Source organism: Ceratotherium simum, chromosome 30 (genome assembly GCF_057802395.1).
Source record: "Ceratotherium simum simum isolate JZ-2026a chromosome 30, ASM5780239v1, whole genome shotgun sequence".
Lineage (NCBI taxonomy): Eukaryota > Metazoa > Chordata > Mammalia > Perissodactyla > Rhinocerotidae > Ceratotherium > Ceratotherium simum.
Genome location: NC_141929.1, coordinates 1,200,556 through 1,219,624, shown reverse-complemented (window position 1 = coordinate 1,219,624; position 19,069 = coordinate 1,200,556). Strand labels below are relative to the sequence as shown.

Sequence of the window (19,069 nt, the reverse complement as noted above, 5' to 3'; positions counted from 1 at the left end):
TTTGGGGGAAAAATAAATAAATAAAATCTTTAAAAAAAAAAAAAAAAAAGTACTCCTTAACGGCCGGCCCCATGGCTTAGCGGTTAAGTGCGCGCGCTCTGCTGCTGGCGGCCCAGGTTCGGATCCCAGGCGCGCACCGACGCACCAGTTCTCCCACCATGTTGAGGCCGCATCCCACATACAGCAACCAGAAGGATGAGCAGCTATGACATACACCTATCTACTGGGACTTTGGGGGAAAAAAATAAAGAAATAAATAAAATTATTAAAAAAAAAAAAAAAGTACTCCTTAAGGGTCAGCCCCAGGGGCATAGTGGTTAAGTTCAGTGTGCCCCACTTCAGTTCCTGGGGACAGAACTATACCCTTTATCTGTTAATGGCCACGCTGTGGTGGTGGCTCACATACAAAAAAAGAGGAAGACTGGCAGTGGATGTTAGCTCAGGGCAAATCTTCCTCAGCCAAAAAAAAAAAAGTACTTCTTAAACTGGGTATGAGATGATAGAGAATTATTTATTATTCTGTTAAGTGACCAAGGTAATGTGACTATGTAAGAAACTGGCCTAACTGAAGTTTTTGTGGATCTGTAGTTTGTTTTAAAACACTTAAACAAAATAATAATAAAGCAAATATGGTAAAATGCTAATTGTTAAATCTAAATAATACATATAGGATGTTCACTTTACCATTCTGTCTACTTTTCTGCATTTTATAATAAAAAGCAAATGCTCCTTTAAAAAAAATGTGTTACTGGTGCAGCTGCTGTGGAAAACAGTAAGGCGGTTCCTCAAAAAGTTAAACATAGAATTACCATATGATCCAGCAATTCCACTTCTGCTGAGTATACACTCAAAAGAAATGAAAGCATGAACTTAAACAGATACCTGTGCACCCATGTTCATAGCAGCATTATTCACAATAGCCAAGACATGGACACAACTCAAGTGTCCACCAGTGAATAAATGGATAAACAAAATTGGTATATACATACAATGGAATATTATTCAGCCTTAAAGAGGAAGGAAATTCTGACCCATGCTACAACATGGATGAACCTTGAGGACATTATGCTATAAGTGAAATAAGCCAGACATAAAAGGATAAATACTGAATGATTCCACTTATATCAGGTCCCTAGAGGAGTCAAATTCATAGAGACAGCAAGTAGGATGGCGAGTGCCAGGGGCTGGGGGAGGGGAATGGGGAGTGGGTGTTTAATGGGGACAGAGTTTCTGTTTGGAGTGCTGAAAAAGTTCTGGAAATAGATAGTAGCGATGGTTATACAACAATGTGAATGTACTTAATGCCAGTGAATTGGACACTTAAAAGTGGCTACAATGGTAAATTTTTATGTTGTTTATATTTTATCACAATAAAAAAATACAAAAAAAGGATGAGAAAAGTTTACAACTATATAGATCAAAGTCACAACCCCCAACTCTACACCAAAGATTGCCTGGAAAGGGTTCTGGGTAAAATGAACAAGTAAAGGCAAAATCAACACAGTGATGCAAGAACATTCTAAAATATTCCCAGAAAACATGGCTAAGTATTATAGTATCTAAGATGAGAATCATCCTTTTCCTAACTGGCTTATTTCTACATCTGAAGATACCTCTTCATTGAAGTGACACACCTGATATAAAGTGCTGAGCTGCGAAGAAGAAAAATTCAAGTTTTCTTGATAATGAGGACCCGAAATGATGACCTCAAAGCCATTACCTTTTTGCCTCAATGTCCTGTAACCTGACCTCCCTGGGTGTGAGCCTTAGAGCAGTTACGCGGAGCACAGCTGGTCACCCTTTCTGTCCCTACTGTGCACTTGTTTTCTTTCTTGTTTCACCAAGTTGTCAGAGCCATGCTGATGGCACATCTCTGGATAGGATCACTTGTGCTTCATGGGAAAACAGGTCACAGTAAAGCAGTTCTGGAAATATTAAATATGACTGTGTTAAATGTTAAAAATTAGACCTCATATTTGTTTCTTGGTATGTACTCTTCTATTTCCAACTTAGTATGGCTTTAAAAGAAACCAAAAACAATTTAAAAAGGTAAAAAATGGCTTAATGTGGGGAGTGCTTCCTCAGTTGGTTTTGTGTTTCAGCCTTTTAGGAATGGTTCCCAACCACAGCCTGTGCAGGACACGTGGGGCCAGCACACAGCAGCGGGGGCTGCTCTGCCAGCCTGGACTTGGACCTCGGGCAGCAGCACACACACCAAGAAACACCCCCATGACTCGTGACTCAAGGACACTCCTTTAACGGCCAGAGTCCAATAAACAGGAGTGCACATAATGTGGACGATCACCCTGATGGACACTGACTGCAACAATACAAAGAAGGAATGACAAAAACTGGAAGATAAGTAAAGTCAAATTGTTGGAGTTGATTTTTCTTTTCACATCCCTCAAATCTATATAAAAATGAGACATCCTATTCCAAACATCTCAGTAGAAAAGAAAGACCCTTGACTGCTAACCAACCTGATGCCTCTTTCTCACACATGAACATCTCCCCCAGCCCCCAGCATACAACGTCCCAAAGAGATCAAGTGTCAGGTCTCACAGACAGACTGCCCCCTAGAATCAACCTGGATATCCTACTCAGAAGCAGCACAGAGTGTCCACACATGTCCCTTTCATCCTTTGTGCACTCAACAGTCATCCACCAGCTGGAGGCTGCCTCCCTTCGGTCCACACTCTCTCTCTCTTTCCACCTCTTGGCTGGTGGAGAGCAGTTCTCATGCACAGCCATTTCCTGCATCATCTAACAACAATTGGCAGCTTCTCCCCACGACATTTTTCATTAGGACTTCTCACAAACAATGCTTGATGCTTAATGAAAACCGTTTACTCTCGTAACTCTAACATCAAAGAAGTACACCTCAACAGAATGAAACCCTGATGATTCCAAAGTTTCCCAGGATGAGGTAATCTGGAAAGCTAAACATGCCTGAACTGATCCGTCCCACAGTGACACCCTTGGCCTTCACATTAAATGACCCCATAGCAGGTAAACATTCCGCCTTTGATAAGTGCATGGATAATGCGTTCCCCACCCAACACTTGGTCTCTTGGAATCACAGTCCTTCGGTGTGTTGGGTGTCAGATAACTGACCTCGGGGAAAGTGTACTGTCCCTAGAAGAACTTTAATTACAAGGCAGGTTTGCCTCTTGTATAAAACAAATGTGACTCCATATAAAAAACATCTCACTACTCAGAAATGACTTTTAATAACACTGAGGGCTATTTAAAGCAGCCTGAAAAAACTACTCCCCTAGATTAATCAGCACTTGATATTTGCTTTTATATAAATTCAGTTTATAGACTATATGTGTTGACCTTTTAAATTACCTTTTAAAGCAAAGGTATGTAGGGATGTACCTGCACCCCAGACAACGGAGTGCAGCGGTCAAAGGGAGTGCGCCACGTGGATTCAGCAGGAAGCAGCAAAACACCCCAGGGAGCTGGGGAAACCCACTGGCCTTACCCTGCTCAAGAGGTTTTCAAATGGTACTCCTACTACCAAGTGAGCAACAGTTACATCTAGTCGTGAACGTCTTTATTAAAGAAAGCTCCACGAAACAAGGAGAGAGAACACAGACGACAACACAGTGAGTTTTAAATCATTAATATAAACTCACTAACACCTGGAATGAACCTCACCTTGACATTTTACATTCCAAAGAGTAATTTTTTTTTACTTAATCAGAGAGTAACATTGGAGAAATAGGCCCATACAAAGAGGAAACCTAAAGCCCCCACCTCACCCACACCACACTCTACCTGGCTGAGCTGGGCCTACCAGAGGCACTGGGGCCTTCACACAAGGAAACAGGTGTGCTCTCCCGAGGGGAGCCAGTGAGAGCCACTGGCTGAGGGGGGACCTTCTGTCCCCTAAGATGCAGTGAGCAATACCAGAAGCATCCATTCATGGAAGTCAACAGCATCAGACAGTAACAACTATTAATAATGAGGGTCTACTTCTCTGAATTACATGCTAGGCTTTCAAGTCAAATTGTGAATTTATTTAATTCAGAAAAAAAAATCATGTGAACTGAGTCTCATTTGTGCGATTGTCTGTCAGCTCTAAGTCTTATTAGATGACAAAAGTAATTACATTTTCAGCAGTAAAAGCTACAGTTTAGGAAATTTAGCCACCAATGACAAATATTTACATAGGAAGTTAAAAAGTACACTAAGTTGTTGGTGAGGACACAGGTTCCAATTCCAACTCTCAAGTCACCATCTTGTAAATGGAGATGTGGGCTGGAATTAACCCTGCACACCAGGCCACACACAGAATAAACACATGTTGACAGGATTCTGTTTGCTACGAATCACTCCCCCTCCCCTTACATGCCCACAACCAACTTCTAGCCTCCCCTAAGAGGTCTAAAGCTCTCATTTTCAAAACAAGGTGAAGCTTGGAACCACAGCAGTAGATATCTGGTACCTATTATTTAAGGCTCTGCCATGGTTTAGAATCTCATACGACTTAAGCCTCCAAACAACTCAGTAGAAAGAGCAGAGTCTGAGAATGAGAGGAGAGGTGCAGACTGTTTCCTCTCACCTTAATTAAACCCAACCGCCCAGGACTGACTGACTTCAGCCCCAGCTGCAAACACTTCGAAACCAAATAGCCTTGATGAGCCCACTGATCTGAAATTATTTTTACCGTCACCTAATTCACTGAAGGCACAGCCCTCAAAAGCATCTCGGGACAAAGAAACAAAGAAACTCACCTGCCTCAGGAAGGGTAGGGTAAGGAGCCACGCTGTGACGGCTGTGACTGCTGAGACACTTTCCATGAGCCCTTCGCCCCACCCCCACTCATCCCCACCCCCCAGTGATGGGCACAGTCCTCAAACGCTGCAGTTAGGAGCACCAGTCACGCACTGCTCTGCAGCTTCTAAATGTCGGCTGCCAATCAAGAACGGACCAGTGGTTGGATTAGCACTGTGACAGTGCAACAACTGTAGAAACAAGGTGTCAGACAGAGTCAACCAGTGAAAAGGTAAAATGCTTTAGTGTTACAGAGGGGTTGGTAACAAAGCAATTTAGCAGAACAGTGGAGAGGTTAACTAAAATAAACACAAAGAAGTGAATGCACCACACAGGACCCTCCTTGGCCCTGAGGCGACTGCCTTCAAGTGCACCTCACTCTGGGCACCGGCAACAGCAGGGCTGTTCAAAACGTTGACTTCTGCTCTCCATTTATTTCTGCATCTGTGATTAAACGACACGCAGTGTAGGGCCCTGAGAAAAACAGTACAGCCAACAGAGAAGGCTCCCGAAGCCAGATGCCTGAGTTTCACTACTGCCCCGCCCACAGACGCATCAAAGGGCAAGGTTCTTCCATCACAGCAGCTGAGAAACGGTGCCTCTCCAGAGCTGGAGAAAGGCTACCACTGACCTGAGCAAATCACAAATACTCTCACACTAGCTAATATGCTTGGCACATGTTTTACTTGTTACAGGTTTCTTGCACAGACTATTGTGTATTTCCTGCCAAGTACTGTTCCTTTCTCAGGCCATAAGCCCTTTTTTTTTTTTGTGAGGAAGATCAGTCCTGAGCTAACATCTGATGCCAATCCTCCTCTTTTTTTGCTGAGGAAGACCGGCCCTGAGCTAACATCCGCCCCCATCTTCCTCTATTTTATACAGGACACCAACACAGCACGGCCCGACCAGCAGTGCATCAGTGCGCCCCCAGGATCCGAACCAGTGAACCCCTGGCCGCCAAGGCAGAGCGCATGCACTTAACCGCTTGCGCCACCAGGCCGGCCCCTCATAAGCCTTTTTTTAAAATCATAACTTTTAAGATTGATCCTTCAAGCAAATATTGATTAGGTATCTATTCATATGTGCACAAAACTATGAGAGATACAAAGCAAACACAAGTCCAAGATAAGCCTAACCAATGTATTTGGGCAAATAACAAGATCACTGTTCTCCCTTCCAGGCTGGCTACTTCTCCAGACGCCAAAATCACTAGCCCCTTCTACATGGACCCAAAATTACTATCTTTGGCCTGCAGTTTATACTGTCTTGAAAAAAATCTCCTTGAGGGCAAGGACCAGACTCTGTCTGGGTCATAAGAGGTGTTCAAACTAAACATCTGCTGAGCTGAACTGTCACCAATGCCAAGCTCCCAGCCTCCCTCCGTCAGACTTCCCTAGATGGCGTTCCTCTCCTGACAGAGCTGCCCATTTCTCCCTCCAGAATGCAAGCACCATGAGACCAGGAGCATTGGGTTTGTCACAGACCGCGGGCCGAGATGGAGTGTGGCATGTAGTCAGCACAAGGCAGACTGTCAGCACACTGCCCTACTCTCCCTTCCTTCCCTCTCTTCTTGTCTCCTTTGCCCTGTCCTTTCATAAAACTGCTCATCACTTGTTTGCCCCATTCCATCCACTCTGAATCAACTTACCCTCTCATTTTCAAACATTTTTATGTAAAGACTTGTTAGCAAACACCATTAAGTCTTCATTACTTGTCCATGCAGCCCACTCTAAGAGTCCCCTTCCGATTTCAGGATTCCCGAGATCTTCTTAAGAACATCTTAATCACACTGCTCTTCTCACAAGGAGATCCTCCTCTTGCCGGAGACATCCCTCCCTCACTGAGAGGCCTCCATCCGGGTCCTCTTTTTTTTTTTAATATCTTATTTATTTTTTTGTGAGGAAGATCAGCCCTGAGCTAACACCCATGCTAATCCTCCTCTTTTTGCTGAGGAAGACCGGCTCTGAGCTAACATCTATTGCCAATGCTCCTCCTTTTTTTTTTTTCCCCAAAGCCCCAGTGGATAGTTGTATGTCATAGTCGCACATCCTTCTAGTTGCTGTATGTGGGACGCAGCCTCAGCATGGCCAGAGAAGCGGTGGGTCGGTGTGCGCCTGGGATCCGAACCCAGGCCACCGGTAGCGGAGCGCACGCACTTAACCACTAAGCCATGGGGCCGGCCCTCATCATCCATTTCTAACTGGTTATTTTACACTTTTCCCTAGAAAATGGTGTTCCTATTTTCTATAGTAGTGTCTCTAGTGAGACATTTTTTTTTTTTTTTGGTCAGGAAGATCAGCCCTGAGCTAACATCTGCCAATCCTCCTCTTTTTTTGCTGAGGAAGACTGGCCCCGGGCTAACATCCATTCCCATCTTCCTCTACTTTATATGGGACGCCACCACAGCATGACTTGACAAGCGGTGCGTTGGTGCGCACCCAGGATCCGAACCGGCGAACCCCGGGCCGCCGCAGCGGAGTGCGAGCACTTAACCGCTTGCGCCACCGGGCCGGCCCCAAGAGACATCTTTTTAAACCCGGTATTTGCCCAAAAGCAGAGAACATTAGGGGTGAAAGCTAGAAGACAAAACAGTGACCTTGCATTCACCTCCTTTCACAAGCAGTGGCCAAACTGAGTTGATTCTCTCTGCCAAATTCCTAGAAGCCAATTGAAGGGGCTGGAGAAGTCACCAGCGTGGAAGGGAGAACAGTGATCTTCTTATTTGCCCAAATACATTGTTAGGCTTATCTTGGGCTCATGTTTGTTTTGTATCCCTGTAAGTTCTGTGCACATATCAACAGATACCTAATCAACATTTGCTTGGAATGTCAACGTTAATCTTGGCATCCCAAGTTTAGAAACAGGAGCACTGCAAAGCCTTCTACTCACCAGTCACTCTGACTTTCCTCTGGCCCATCCACCACTATCAGAGTCTGACACACCACCTCCTGCCTCAGGCAATGTAATGCCTCCTCCTCAGCAGGCCACTTCCAGGCTTCGTCATTCCAAATCCCACACAATTTGACTTCATTTCCTGTTCCTAGCTTTATGTGCTACCATTTTCTTTCATGGGCTCCATGTGCAAAGATGTCTAGCTGACATTCTCTTGCTACATCTCACCTCCCAGCCTTGGTCCAGAGCCTTCCCACAGTCTGTGACGGCCTTACCCTGTGCTCTATACGCTGACGTTCCACCGATCCTTAAACAGCACTTCCTCCAATGCATCTCCCAGACTGCAGAGCCAGAAATGCTTTCTCTCCCCTGAACTCCTCTCTTTTCCTCGTACCCCTGAGTGCATCTCCTTCTCCCCAATTTCAGAGAAGGCCGTCTCCTTCATCTCTGAGTTTCTACAACACAGCCTTACACACACTGAGCAACCAGTAAACATTTGACTAAATCAGTATAAGGTGGGAAAAGCTAAGTTTTTCTAGTCTTAGAAGCCCCCTCCATAAAACATGTAACTCATTCCAGCTGCAAAAAGATACAAAGCTGTTCTTCCCTATACAGCAGTCCACATGCGGAGAAGTAGTCAGATAAACAAGTCAGCTATATAGTGCTTTACAACTGTGCCAAATGGGTGAACGGCTACAAAGATGTAAAAAAGAAAGACTGTACTCTTCAAAACTGCCAAGATCATGAAAAACAAGACTGAGAAACTGTTACAGACAGGAGAAGACTGAGGAGACATGACGACTCAATGCAGTGGGGGATCCTGGAACAGTAAAAGGACACCAGCATAAAAATGGATGAAATCCAAATGAAGTCCAGAGTTTAATAGTAATATACTAACGTTAACGTCTTAGCTTTGACAACCTTACCCTTGTTATGTAAGATGTTCACATTAAAGGACCCGGATAAAGAATACGGTGGAACTCTCTGTACTACTTTTGCAACTTTTCTGTATGTGTAAAATTATTCCAAAATAAGTTTATTTAAAACAAAACCTTGTCTAAGACATGTATTTTTTTTTATAATTTTATTTATTTATTTATTTTTCCACCAAAGCCCCAGTAGATAGTTGTATGTCATAGCTGCACATCCTTCTAGTTGCTGTATGTGGGATGCGGCCTCAGCATGGCCGGAGAAGCGGTGCGTCGGTGCGCACCCGGGATCCGAACCCCGGGCCGCCAGCAGCGGAGCACGCGCACTTAACCGCTAAGCCACGGGGCCAGCCCGAAGATGTGTATTTCCACCACTCACTAATCCCCCATCAATGCCAGACTACACTGGCTGACCAACGACCCTGAGTCTTTCCAAGAGCCAAGATGGTTCTTGCAAACCGAAGCAAAGCACCAGAGCCAGCTGCACAATGGCCTGATCCAATCTCATCTGTTAAGATGGCATCCATGGAATCCTAGTGTGGTTGGCAGAATAATGCCCCAAAGAGGTCCACATCCTAATCCCTGGAACCTGTGGATATTTTAGGTTACATGGCAAAGGGGAATAAAGCTTCAGATGGAATGAAGGTTACTAATCAGCAGATAGGGAGATTAGCCTGGATTATCCAGGTGGATCCAATGTAATCACCCAGGTCCTTAAAAGTGGGAGAGGGAGGCAGAAGAGAGAGTAGGAAGGAGATGTGACTTTGGAAGAAGGTCAGAGATGCAACGTTGCTGGCCTTAAAGGTGGAAGAAGGGACCACAGGCCTAGGAATGTGAGCAGCCTCTAAAAGAGGGAAGAGGCAGGGCTGGCCCTGTGACTTAGCGGTTAAGTGCTTGCGCTTCACTACTGGCGGGCGGCCCAGGTTCGGATCCCAGGCACGCACCGACGCACCGCTTGTCCAGCCATGCTGAGGCGGCGTCCCACATACAGCAACTAGAAAGGATGTGCAACTATGACATACAACTATCTACTGGGGCCTTGGGGAGAAAAAGGAAAAAAAAAAAAAAAGAGGAAGAGGATTGGCAATAGATGTTAGCTCAGGGCCGGTCTTCCTCAGCAAAAAAGAGGAGGATTGGCACGGATGTTAGCTCGGGGCTGACCTTCCTCACAAAAAAAAAAAAAAAAACAGGGAAGAGACAAGGAAACAGACCCTCCCCTGGAGCCTCCAGAAGGAACCAGCCCTGCCGACACCTGATGTTAGCCCAGCAAGATCCACGTCAGGCTTCCAATCTACAGAACTGTAAGATAATAAACCTGTATTGTTTGAAGCCACTAAGTTTGTAGTAATCTGTTATAGCAGCAATAGAAAATGAACAGCGACAGCACTGAAATATAAAAAACCACAAGTGTTTCTCCAAATTCTGAGAGCATGTTTTCCTTCCAGCCCTCACAACCTCCTGTGTTACCTCTTCTAACACACCCTCCTTCTACCACACCGTCTGTTCCCCATCCCCCTTGAGCCACCATATTTGGGGTCTCAGAAGAAAACTATCAAGGAAAAGGAAAACGGGAGGCTATAGGTTAAATTCTAAATTCTCTTCAACTTTCTAAAACTTCATTGTGCCGTTAGTCTTTACTTACATACCCTTTTTTAAAAAGATTAAAGTTATTGCTTCAACATAGTCTTTTTCTAAAAGTCAGTCATCTGATGAGAACCCAGGTTTAACAGATCAGATCTAATCACTTCAAAGAAAAACAAAGTTTGGGGGTCAACACGGTGGAGGTTAAGTGCACGCACTCCACTTCGGCGGTCCGGGGTTTGCAAGTTCGGATCCCGGTCGCACACCAACGGCTTGTCAAGCCATGCTGTGGTGGCGTCCCATATAAAGTAGAGGAAGATGGGCACAGATATTAGCCCAGGGCCAGACTTCCTCAGCAAAAAGAGAAGGACTGGCATCAGATGTTAGCTCAGGGCTAGTCTTCTTCACAAAAAAAAATTTTGCATATAAATCTCATTAAGGTTACATCTACTGAAAATTACTTAAGCTAAGAGTGAAAGCACATTATCACTTTTCTCAGTTTCATACTAAAAGACAAAGGACACAATTCAAAGACTACCTTTCTCAAGTGTTAGGGAAAAACGTCCTATAAGAAAATGTTTTAAGTTTCAGCATATTTAATGTATTAACCTCTAAACTAAAACACTTCAAATTTCAGATGGACTATTCTCAAAGTAACGAAAATACTTCTGCAGGTAATCTAAATACATTAAGAGCAAGTCATACACCTCTGGCAAAGAAAAAAATCACAGTCTAAAAACGCCTTGAAATCAGAATCACCCAAGGGGTTGCGGAATACTGACCTAACGCTTGCAAGTTCTCAGCACAGTTTCAGACCCCTAAACGGTGGGTTTTCTTCTTTGTAATCATCCAAAAAGGCAAGATTGTTTTAAAGTTTCTGCATATCCTTTAATTAGCCCAGCATTTTAGTAATTAAAGAAAAAAAAGTTTATTTCTTCAAGAGTGTTGCTTTGGGGTTTTTTTGGTTTTTTATTTTTACTTCCTGTTTTACAGGATGTAAAGCCACATTTAGAAACATGGTGCATACAGCAAGGCTTAACTTCTGAAGAGTAATAAAGTTCCTCACTGCTTCTCTCATCCTCTATTTTAGACAAGTTTACACAGTATAGCCATAATGATCTCAAATTTACATTATCACCCAGAATTAAATCCAAGTCTTTTGTTTATTTTGCTAGATATGAATGCAGTGGAAAAAAAATTAATCAGAACTTTAGCCAAAACGTTATGAACCAAGCATCCTATGCAATCTTCTCATTATTTAGAAATATTTAGGGCCGGCCCCGTGGCTTAGCAGTTAAGTGTGCGTGCTCCACTGCTGGCGGCCCGGGTTCGGATCCCAGGCGCGCACTGATGCACCACTTCTCCAGCCATGCTGAGGCCGCGTCCCACATACAGTAACTAGAAGGATGTGCAACTATGACATACAACTGTCTACTGGGGTTTTGGGGGAAAAAAAAAAAAAAAGAGGATTGGCAATAGATAGAGCCGGTATTCCTCAGCAAAAAGAGGAGGATTAGCATGGATGTTAGCTCAGGGCTGATCTTTCTCACAAAAAAAAAAGAAAAGAAATATTTATTATTCTAAGACATTAGCATTCTTGGTCTGAAGACTGCCACTGGGAGGAGGGGAGGAAAAGATACTTATTACTACCGAGCTGAGAAAAGAAAACTGCTACATTTTAGATGAAAAATAACCTTTGATATCACAAAGTTATTAAGCATTTACAAGTTAAATTTCAATTCTTAAAGGCCACATTTTTTAAAGTTAAACAAGTAATTGGAGGAAGGGGGATTTTATGAATTTTATTTAACCTTGACAAAAAAATTTTGATCTAAGTGATCAAATATGTTTTATCTTGAGAAAATGCTAACATTTTTATATAGTGAACAGGTGCACATTGGTTTCTTCACAAGTGGAAAAAGAGTGTCTACAGATTTTCAGGATAATAAATAATTCACTGCACAGATGCCAAAGGCAGAACAGGAAACTTGGGCCTTGCCCTTAGCCAGCAGATAAGGACCCTGTAACTCAGAGCATCACTCCCCTGACAACCAGCTCAGCCTTGGCCTTGAGTGGGCATCAAAGAAGCCTCGGCCCAGCAACAGGATTCTCAGTCCTTTCAGCCCTTGAAAAATGTTAACTATATTAATAGGACAGACTTCTTTTATTTGCACACTGAAAACCCACTTGACTCTTTATTCACAGAATGAGCTTTAGACCTGTGGGATTTCTTAAATTCTAGGATGATGTCTAACTGTTTTCAACCACAACCAATTCCCCTTGCCCCTTACTATCTAAAAAATTAAAACCACACAAATACAAATCACTGTTATCCAAACCAAGAACTAAAGTCTCTATCACCCAAATTATACCCACAACTAGTCTTTTCAAAAGCAACTCTTTTGCCAACTACATAACAGGTTCATTTTTTTTCCCCCCAAAGTCCCAGTAGATAGTTGTATGTCACAGTTGCACATCCTTCTAGTTGCTGTATGTGGGACACGGCCTCAGCATGGCCGGAGAAGCGGTCCGTCAGTGCGTGCCCGGGATCCAAACCCAGGCCGCCAGTAGCGGAGCGCGCGCATGTAACCGCTAAGCCATGGGGCCGGCCCCACAGGTTCATTTTTAAAAATTTATAAAACATAAACAGGAGTGGGAAAAAATAACACACAACTCCATTTTGGTGTATTTCTCTCCAAAGAGGTTATTTTTTTCCTTCATTAAAATGTTACAACTGGGAGGGATGTTAAGGGGGGCACCTCCATTCTGGGGAATTTATGTTTGAACTGAGGCTTTGGGCTCAACGTCCACTGACTTTATTACAATCACTTAGGAAGCAAAAAAATTAAAAATAAAATGCTAAAACTTTCAAAGGTCTCCACTACAATGCTAAACCACCGTTTATGTTACATGGAGCCAGCGGTGCTCAAAGTTCTAGCTGGAATACCTAAGGACCACGAGCAACAGCAGCAGCAAATATACACCACGCTCGGGGAGCCTTCGATTTTGCCCCAAAAGCAGCAGTCCCACTGAAACTGCTTTCACAGAAAGCATTTTTTTCTTCCCATGAAGACAATCTTCCCTTTAATTATTTTCCTTTATTGCTTGTTCTGTGCCAATTTTACAAGCCCTGTCTGCCACCTTTATCTAAACTATAAAGGAAACTTATAATGAAAACAAATGGGAACATGACTGATACGCACAGAGCATGATTCCTAGTCAATCCAATAAATGAAAGTTCATGATCCTAAGTTTGTCCTTCCAAAATTACTCAACTACTTCCATATACAGGCTTTAAATCATTCAACAAATATTTCTTGAGCCAATTCTATAACTACGTCACACCCTAGGCTGGGCCCTGAGGGACCAAAGAGACCAACTCTATTATCAGTAAGGTCACAGCCCTTCTATCATGGAGACAGATGTAATCAGGACATATTTCATCAATTGTGTTAAGTTCTTTTTTTTTTTTTTTTTTAAGATTTTATTTATTTTTTGCCCCCAAAGCCCCAGTAGATAGTTGTATGTCACAGCCGCACACCCTTCCAGTTGTTGCATGTGGGACTCGGCCCCAGGATGGACAGAGAAGTGGTGCCTCGATGCGCACCCGGGATCCGAACCCGGGCCGCCAGCATCGCAGCGCGCGCACTTAACCACCAAGCCACAGGGCCGGCCCTAATTGTGTTAAGTTCTATGTGGCTGTAACAAGGTGGGATGGCCACTTTCCTTGGGAGTGATGATTAAGAAGGCTATCTGAGAGGAAGCAATATTTTACCTTGGAGGTTGGGGGGCGGGGGTGGGGCGATTTGCAAGGGAGGACTCAGCAGGACCCCGGTCCAGACAGAGGATCAGCATGTGTCATGTCGAGGCCCTACGAGAATAAAGCACATGGCCCAATCTAGGAAATGAAAGGCCCATGTGGCTAGAGCAGCAGGAGTTGAGAGCAAGAGTGACTAAGGTCTGAACAGGGGCCCGGGGGAGAGGGGTCGTGCAATCAGAGTTAGGCTGTTAATAATCATTTGGGACATTATCATAAAAATAACATTTGCAGTTCTACCGTATATATAAAACACTATTTGGTCCAAAGAGGAATCTAAAGAAAATTTTAAATATGGAGGAGGAATAAGGGAGTTAAGAAAAGCACAGAAGAATAACAAAAACAGACATTTAAGTACACAGCTGAGTCTGACTCTGGCTTAAAAGATACCATGAATAAGATCCATCAAACAACAACACTAGGCCAGCCCGGTGGCTTATCGGTGAAGTGCATGTGCTCCGATACTGGCGGCCCAGGTTCGATCCCGGGGGCACACCAACCACCGCTTCTCTGGCCATGCTGAGGCCGCGTCCCACATACAGCAGCTAGAAGGATGTGCAACTATGACATACAACTATCTACTGCGGCTTTGGGGGGAAAAAAAAGGGAGGATTGGCAATAGATGTTAGCTCAGAGCCGGTCTTTCTCAGCAAAAAGAGGAGGATTACCATGGATGTTAGCCCAGGGCTGATCTTTCTCACAAAAAAAAAAAACAAAACAAAAAAAGAGCCATTTTGGAATAGAAACATCTTTATCAGAATTAACAAAGTAGTTGTTAAAGTGGATCATTTCCTAAGCCTAAAAAGGCTTTCTGTGCTGATTATCTCTAACTGCCTGAGTTCCGGGAGCTGACGATTGACACCCTCTTTCATATAGATTTGTGTTTTTTTGGTTTTTTTTTTTTTTTTTGTAAGGAAGATCAGCCCTGAGCTAACATCATGCTAATCCTCCTCTTTTTGCTGAGGAAGACCGGCTCTGAGCTAACATCTATTGCCAATCCTCCTCCTTTTTTCCCCCAAAGCCCCAGTAGATAGTTGTATGTCATAGTTGCACATCCTTCCAGTTGCTGTATGTGGGACGCGGCCTCAGCATGGCCGGAGAAGCGATGCGTCAGTGCACACCCGGGATCCGAACCCTGACCGCCAGTATCGGAGCACACGCACTTAACCGCTAAGCCGCCAGGCCAGCCCTCATATAGCTTTAAGATAAAACTGGAAACGTTAAATTGCACAGAAATTCCATTTGAAATTCAAATAAGAGAACACATACTGAAAACATTTTAAGACAATAACTTTTAGTTGAGTTCATTCAATTTTTGTATAAAGTTATCAAATGAGCCAAGGTCCATCCCCAGAGCACTGACTACACAGCACTAATAAACTGCCCCAGCTTGTGGTCAGACGAGCAATGCATCATCATTTTCACCTATTAACTAGCAAAGATCTTGCTATTAAAGGAAGCTCATCCATTACACTTACCATTTGAGGGATGAAGGGACTTATACAGGGTAATGGACAGATCAAAACACTTGTTTTGGCAACAAATGCCGATTATGCTCTGAACCAGCATTTACTGACACTCTCTAATTATGTTATTTAATTGATGACAGGCTCATTGCCCATATGCAAAATAACTCTCCTCTTATATTTGAGGAAACATCACCTGACTACATCAATATACTTAAAAGCCCAAGGCACACAAAGCTTCTTAAAAAATATTCTCAAATACAAACAGCACAGTTTCTTTAACTCTATTTGTAGAAAGTTCTACTTGTCACTGTATCAACACTATAATTATAGCTACCATGACAGCCACTAGTCATGAGCAGCCCATCTGGTTGAGAGAGATGGAAGGCACTGCTGGTGCACTATGACTAACATGACCAGTCCACAGAGGGTCCAGAGAAAACGTCCAGCAGTGGCCATGCAAGTCAGAAAGCTGACATCAAGTTACAACTGCAAATGAGGAATTCATGACTGTGTCACACCTTTAAAAACAAACTTCCCGTAAATTTTAGGTACATTTTTACCACAACAAGAAATATTTAGAGAAAAACTTAAAGTTTTAAATTTGGGTAAAATTTAGCAATATCTTTGGGTAGCTTTTTAAGTAACTTAAGAGGCATGCACAAAGAACACAGAAAAATGTCATAGCAACTTGGTCTTTGTTTCCTCCCATCCCATTCCATTCAGGAGAGCCAGCCTATCAAATGAGATTCTGCTTTTAAGAGTGAACGACAGAGAGAACAACAGCTGAATGGAGGGTGGGGGAGGCATAGCCAACCGCACAGATCCAATTCAAGGGTCACAATCAACTGGAGCAGGATGTTCTTCCTTTTTAATTTTTTTTTCTAACTACAGTTTCAAAGTAATATCAAAATACTTGTGCAATCATTCTCAAATACACACAGAACTCTGGGTCTTCCAGGACAGCAACAGTTAGTAAGAGAAATCAAGGTCCCAAAAGCAGCAAATAAACAGTCTCAGGGTCTCTGACTTAGAACTATCCAAGTTATGCCATTGACTGGGTTTGCACAAACCAAAAATAGTAACTGTTTCAATGGCAGTTTTTCCACAATATCATCTTACATAGTGTTGCTGAATGTGTCCCATCATCCTCCCAAATGGACCAAAACATTCTAAATTTTCCAATTCAACAACAGTGCATTTTTACTCCTCAGTTGAAAAGGAATGTTAAAGACCTTGCTCAAATCACTTGACAACACTCTCACCATATAAGAAAACCCAAAATTTGATTTCTCTACCAAGAAATTTGCAAAAACACCCTGTTCTTGCAAAAGGATACAAAACTTCTCATAACCTGTAGAAACCATGACACCCAAGCATGCTGCATCTTAACTGTTACAGAGAAACTGGTTTTGAAAGCACAGGGCCCACTCAAGCCAGTGAATCTACCCAAGCCTCTTCTACAACTCCTGGGACGCTGGGGTACAAGACTAGCTTTCCAAAAACACAACACAAGTAGAACACCTTGATGGGGCACCAGGAAAAGAGCAGACGTCAAGAAAAATTAAGACTCCCCCAAAACGGCAGAGACACAAGATTTAACAGCACAATATCTCTTTGAGAGAGGACGGAATGCATGTGGCAGGGCCAACCCTCCACAGACACACTCACGGCTACCGCCCTGCCAGGGGATGATGAAATGAGGAACGGAAATTAACATTTCAGGCAACGTCTCACATTGTTCCTTGAGGCCAAGGGCTGCTGTTGCAGCCGCCACCACCACCGCCTCCCTCTCACCGCCCCCCACTCCCGCCTACCATCCCCCCGAAACAACACCCCGCGCGCGGCAGCCCCGCATTCCTGCCCTTCCGCGAGCCCACGCGCGCCCCCTGCAACCCCAGCGCCCCTACTCCCCCTCCAGGGCCCGGCTCGCCCGCCCCCTCCGGCTGGGAGCCCGAGAGCCGCCTGCTCCCATTTCAAAACAGCGATAATAATAGGGACGCTGGGAATAACAACTACAACCCACACCGTGAAAGCTCCCCTCCCGCGTGTCAGAGGTCGGCGTCCCCACTCCCCAGGTGCCCGGGGCCTCTCGGAGTCCCCCGTCGGCCCCTCACGGCAGCCCGGGCCCCCAGGCCCCCAGGCCCCCCAAAGCCCACCATCGGCCCCTCACGACTGCCCTGGGCCCCCCAACTCCCCCTATAGCCCCAGCTGGCCCCTCACGGCTGTCCTGGCCCCCCCAGGCCTGCCCCGAGCCCACCGTCGGCCCCTCGGACCCCCCAGATCCACCCATCTGCCCCTCAGTGCTGCCCTGGGCCCCCAACCCCCACTAAAGCTCACCGTCAGCCCCTCACCGCTGCCCTGGGCCCCCAACTCCCTGTAAAACCCCCCGTCGGCCCCTCACGGTTGCCCTGGCGCCCCCAGGCCTGACTAGAGTCCACTGTCGGCCTCCCGGACCCCCCAGATCCACCCATCAGCCCCTCACGGCAGCCCAGGCAGCCTAATACCCCTTAAAGCTCATCGTCGGCCTCTCACGTTCCCCTGGTGCCTCCAGCCTCCCCCCCGCAGAACTCCATGTCGGTCCCTCACGCCCCCTGAACCCCCCAGGCCTGCCCCGAACCCGCCGTCGGCCCCCCACGGCCCCCAGAACCCCCAAGCCCGCCCCGGAGACCCCCGTCGGCCCCTCACGCCGCCCCCGAACCCGCGAGGCCTGCCCCGAGCCGCCCGTCGGCCCCTACAACCACCTAGGCCCTCCCCGGAACCCCCGTCGGCCCCTCAGGCACGCCCGGACCCGCCGGGACCCCAGGCCCGTCCGAGCCGTCGCGCTGCTCCGCCCGTGCGGAAGGCCTGCAGGCCGCGAGGCCGCCCCCACGCCCCGGCGCCCGCCCGACCCCCGCCCCAGCCGGCGGCGGCTCTCACCCGGCTTCGGGCTGCGGCTCCGGGGCTCAGCGGCGGGGCGCGGGCGAGGCCATGCAGCCCCTGCCCGTCTCCCGGCCCACGGCCCGAGCGGGAAGGCGGCGGCGGCTCCGAGCGCCCGCGAGGTGGCGAGGCCGGCGGGAGGCGCGGCCGGGCTCGGGCTCACTGAGGGGGCGTCGGGCCGCGCGCTCCGCGGCGGCGCCTCCCCGCCTGGGGCCCTCGCTCCATCGCGCTCTGGCTCGGGCGGCCTCTGGCTCCGGGGCCCGGCGGCGGCTGCGGCGGGCGCCGGCAGCATGAGACACTGCCGCCCATTGGCCCGCCGTATCCGCCACCGCCATTGGCTCGCCGCGCCGGGCACAGGGTCGCGTACGTCACGGCGTCCGGGAGGAAGTGCGCGACGCAGGAGGGGTGGACGCGAGATTGACAGCTGCTGTGACAGTCCGGGGCGGGACCAGGAGGACGTCCCTGGACGGATTGGCCAAAGTCGTGCGTCCAGGCGTATTGGGCGCTGGGGTAGCGCGCAGCTGGATTGGCTTGCCTGCGTCCCGAGGCGGGGGGAGGGTGGTCTTTCGTTCTCAGACGTGACGATTGGTGTCCCCAAGTGCCGGAAGCGGTGAGGAGACGCCGAAGAACCAGGGTCTGGTGTGGAAGGGGCTGGCGGACGAGACGTCAGCCGTGCGGCCGCG

The 19,069-nt window shown here is 46.4% G+C and overlaps 1 protein-coding gene across 7 annotated transcripts in view; it reads right to left on the bottom strand.

Moving 5' to 3' along the window:
• ANKRD11 (ankyrin repeat domain 11) overlaps positions 1-18,590 on the bottom strand; it is a 214,293-nt gene extending 195,703 nt beyond the window's left edge. For 6 of the 7 annotated variants that reach the window (XM_087419774.1, XM_087419776.1, XM_087419775.1 and 3 more), the window contains exon 1: positions 18,387-18,589. The gene's annotated coding sequence lies outside the window, so the exon portion shown is untranslated. Of the gene's footprint in view, positions 1-18,386 lie in introns of all 7 variants that reach the window. The other variant, XM_087419777.1, reaches the window with a different exon arrangement.
• Positions 18,591-19,069: the final 479 nt, after the last annotated feature.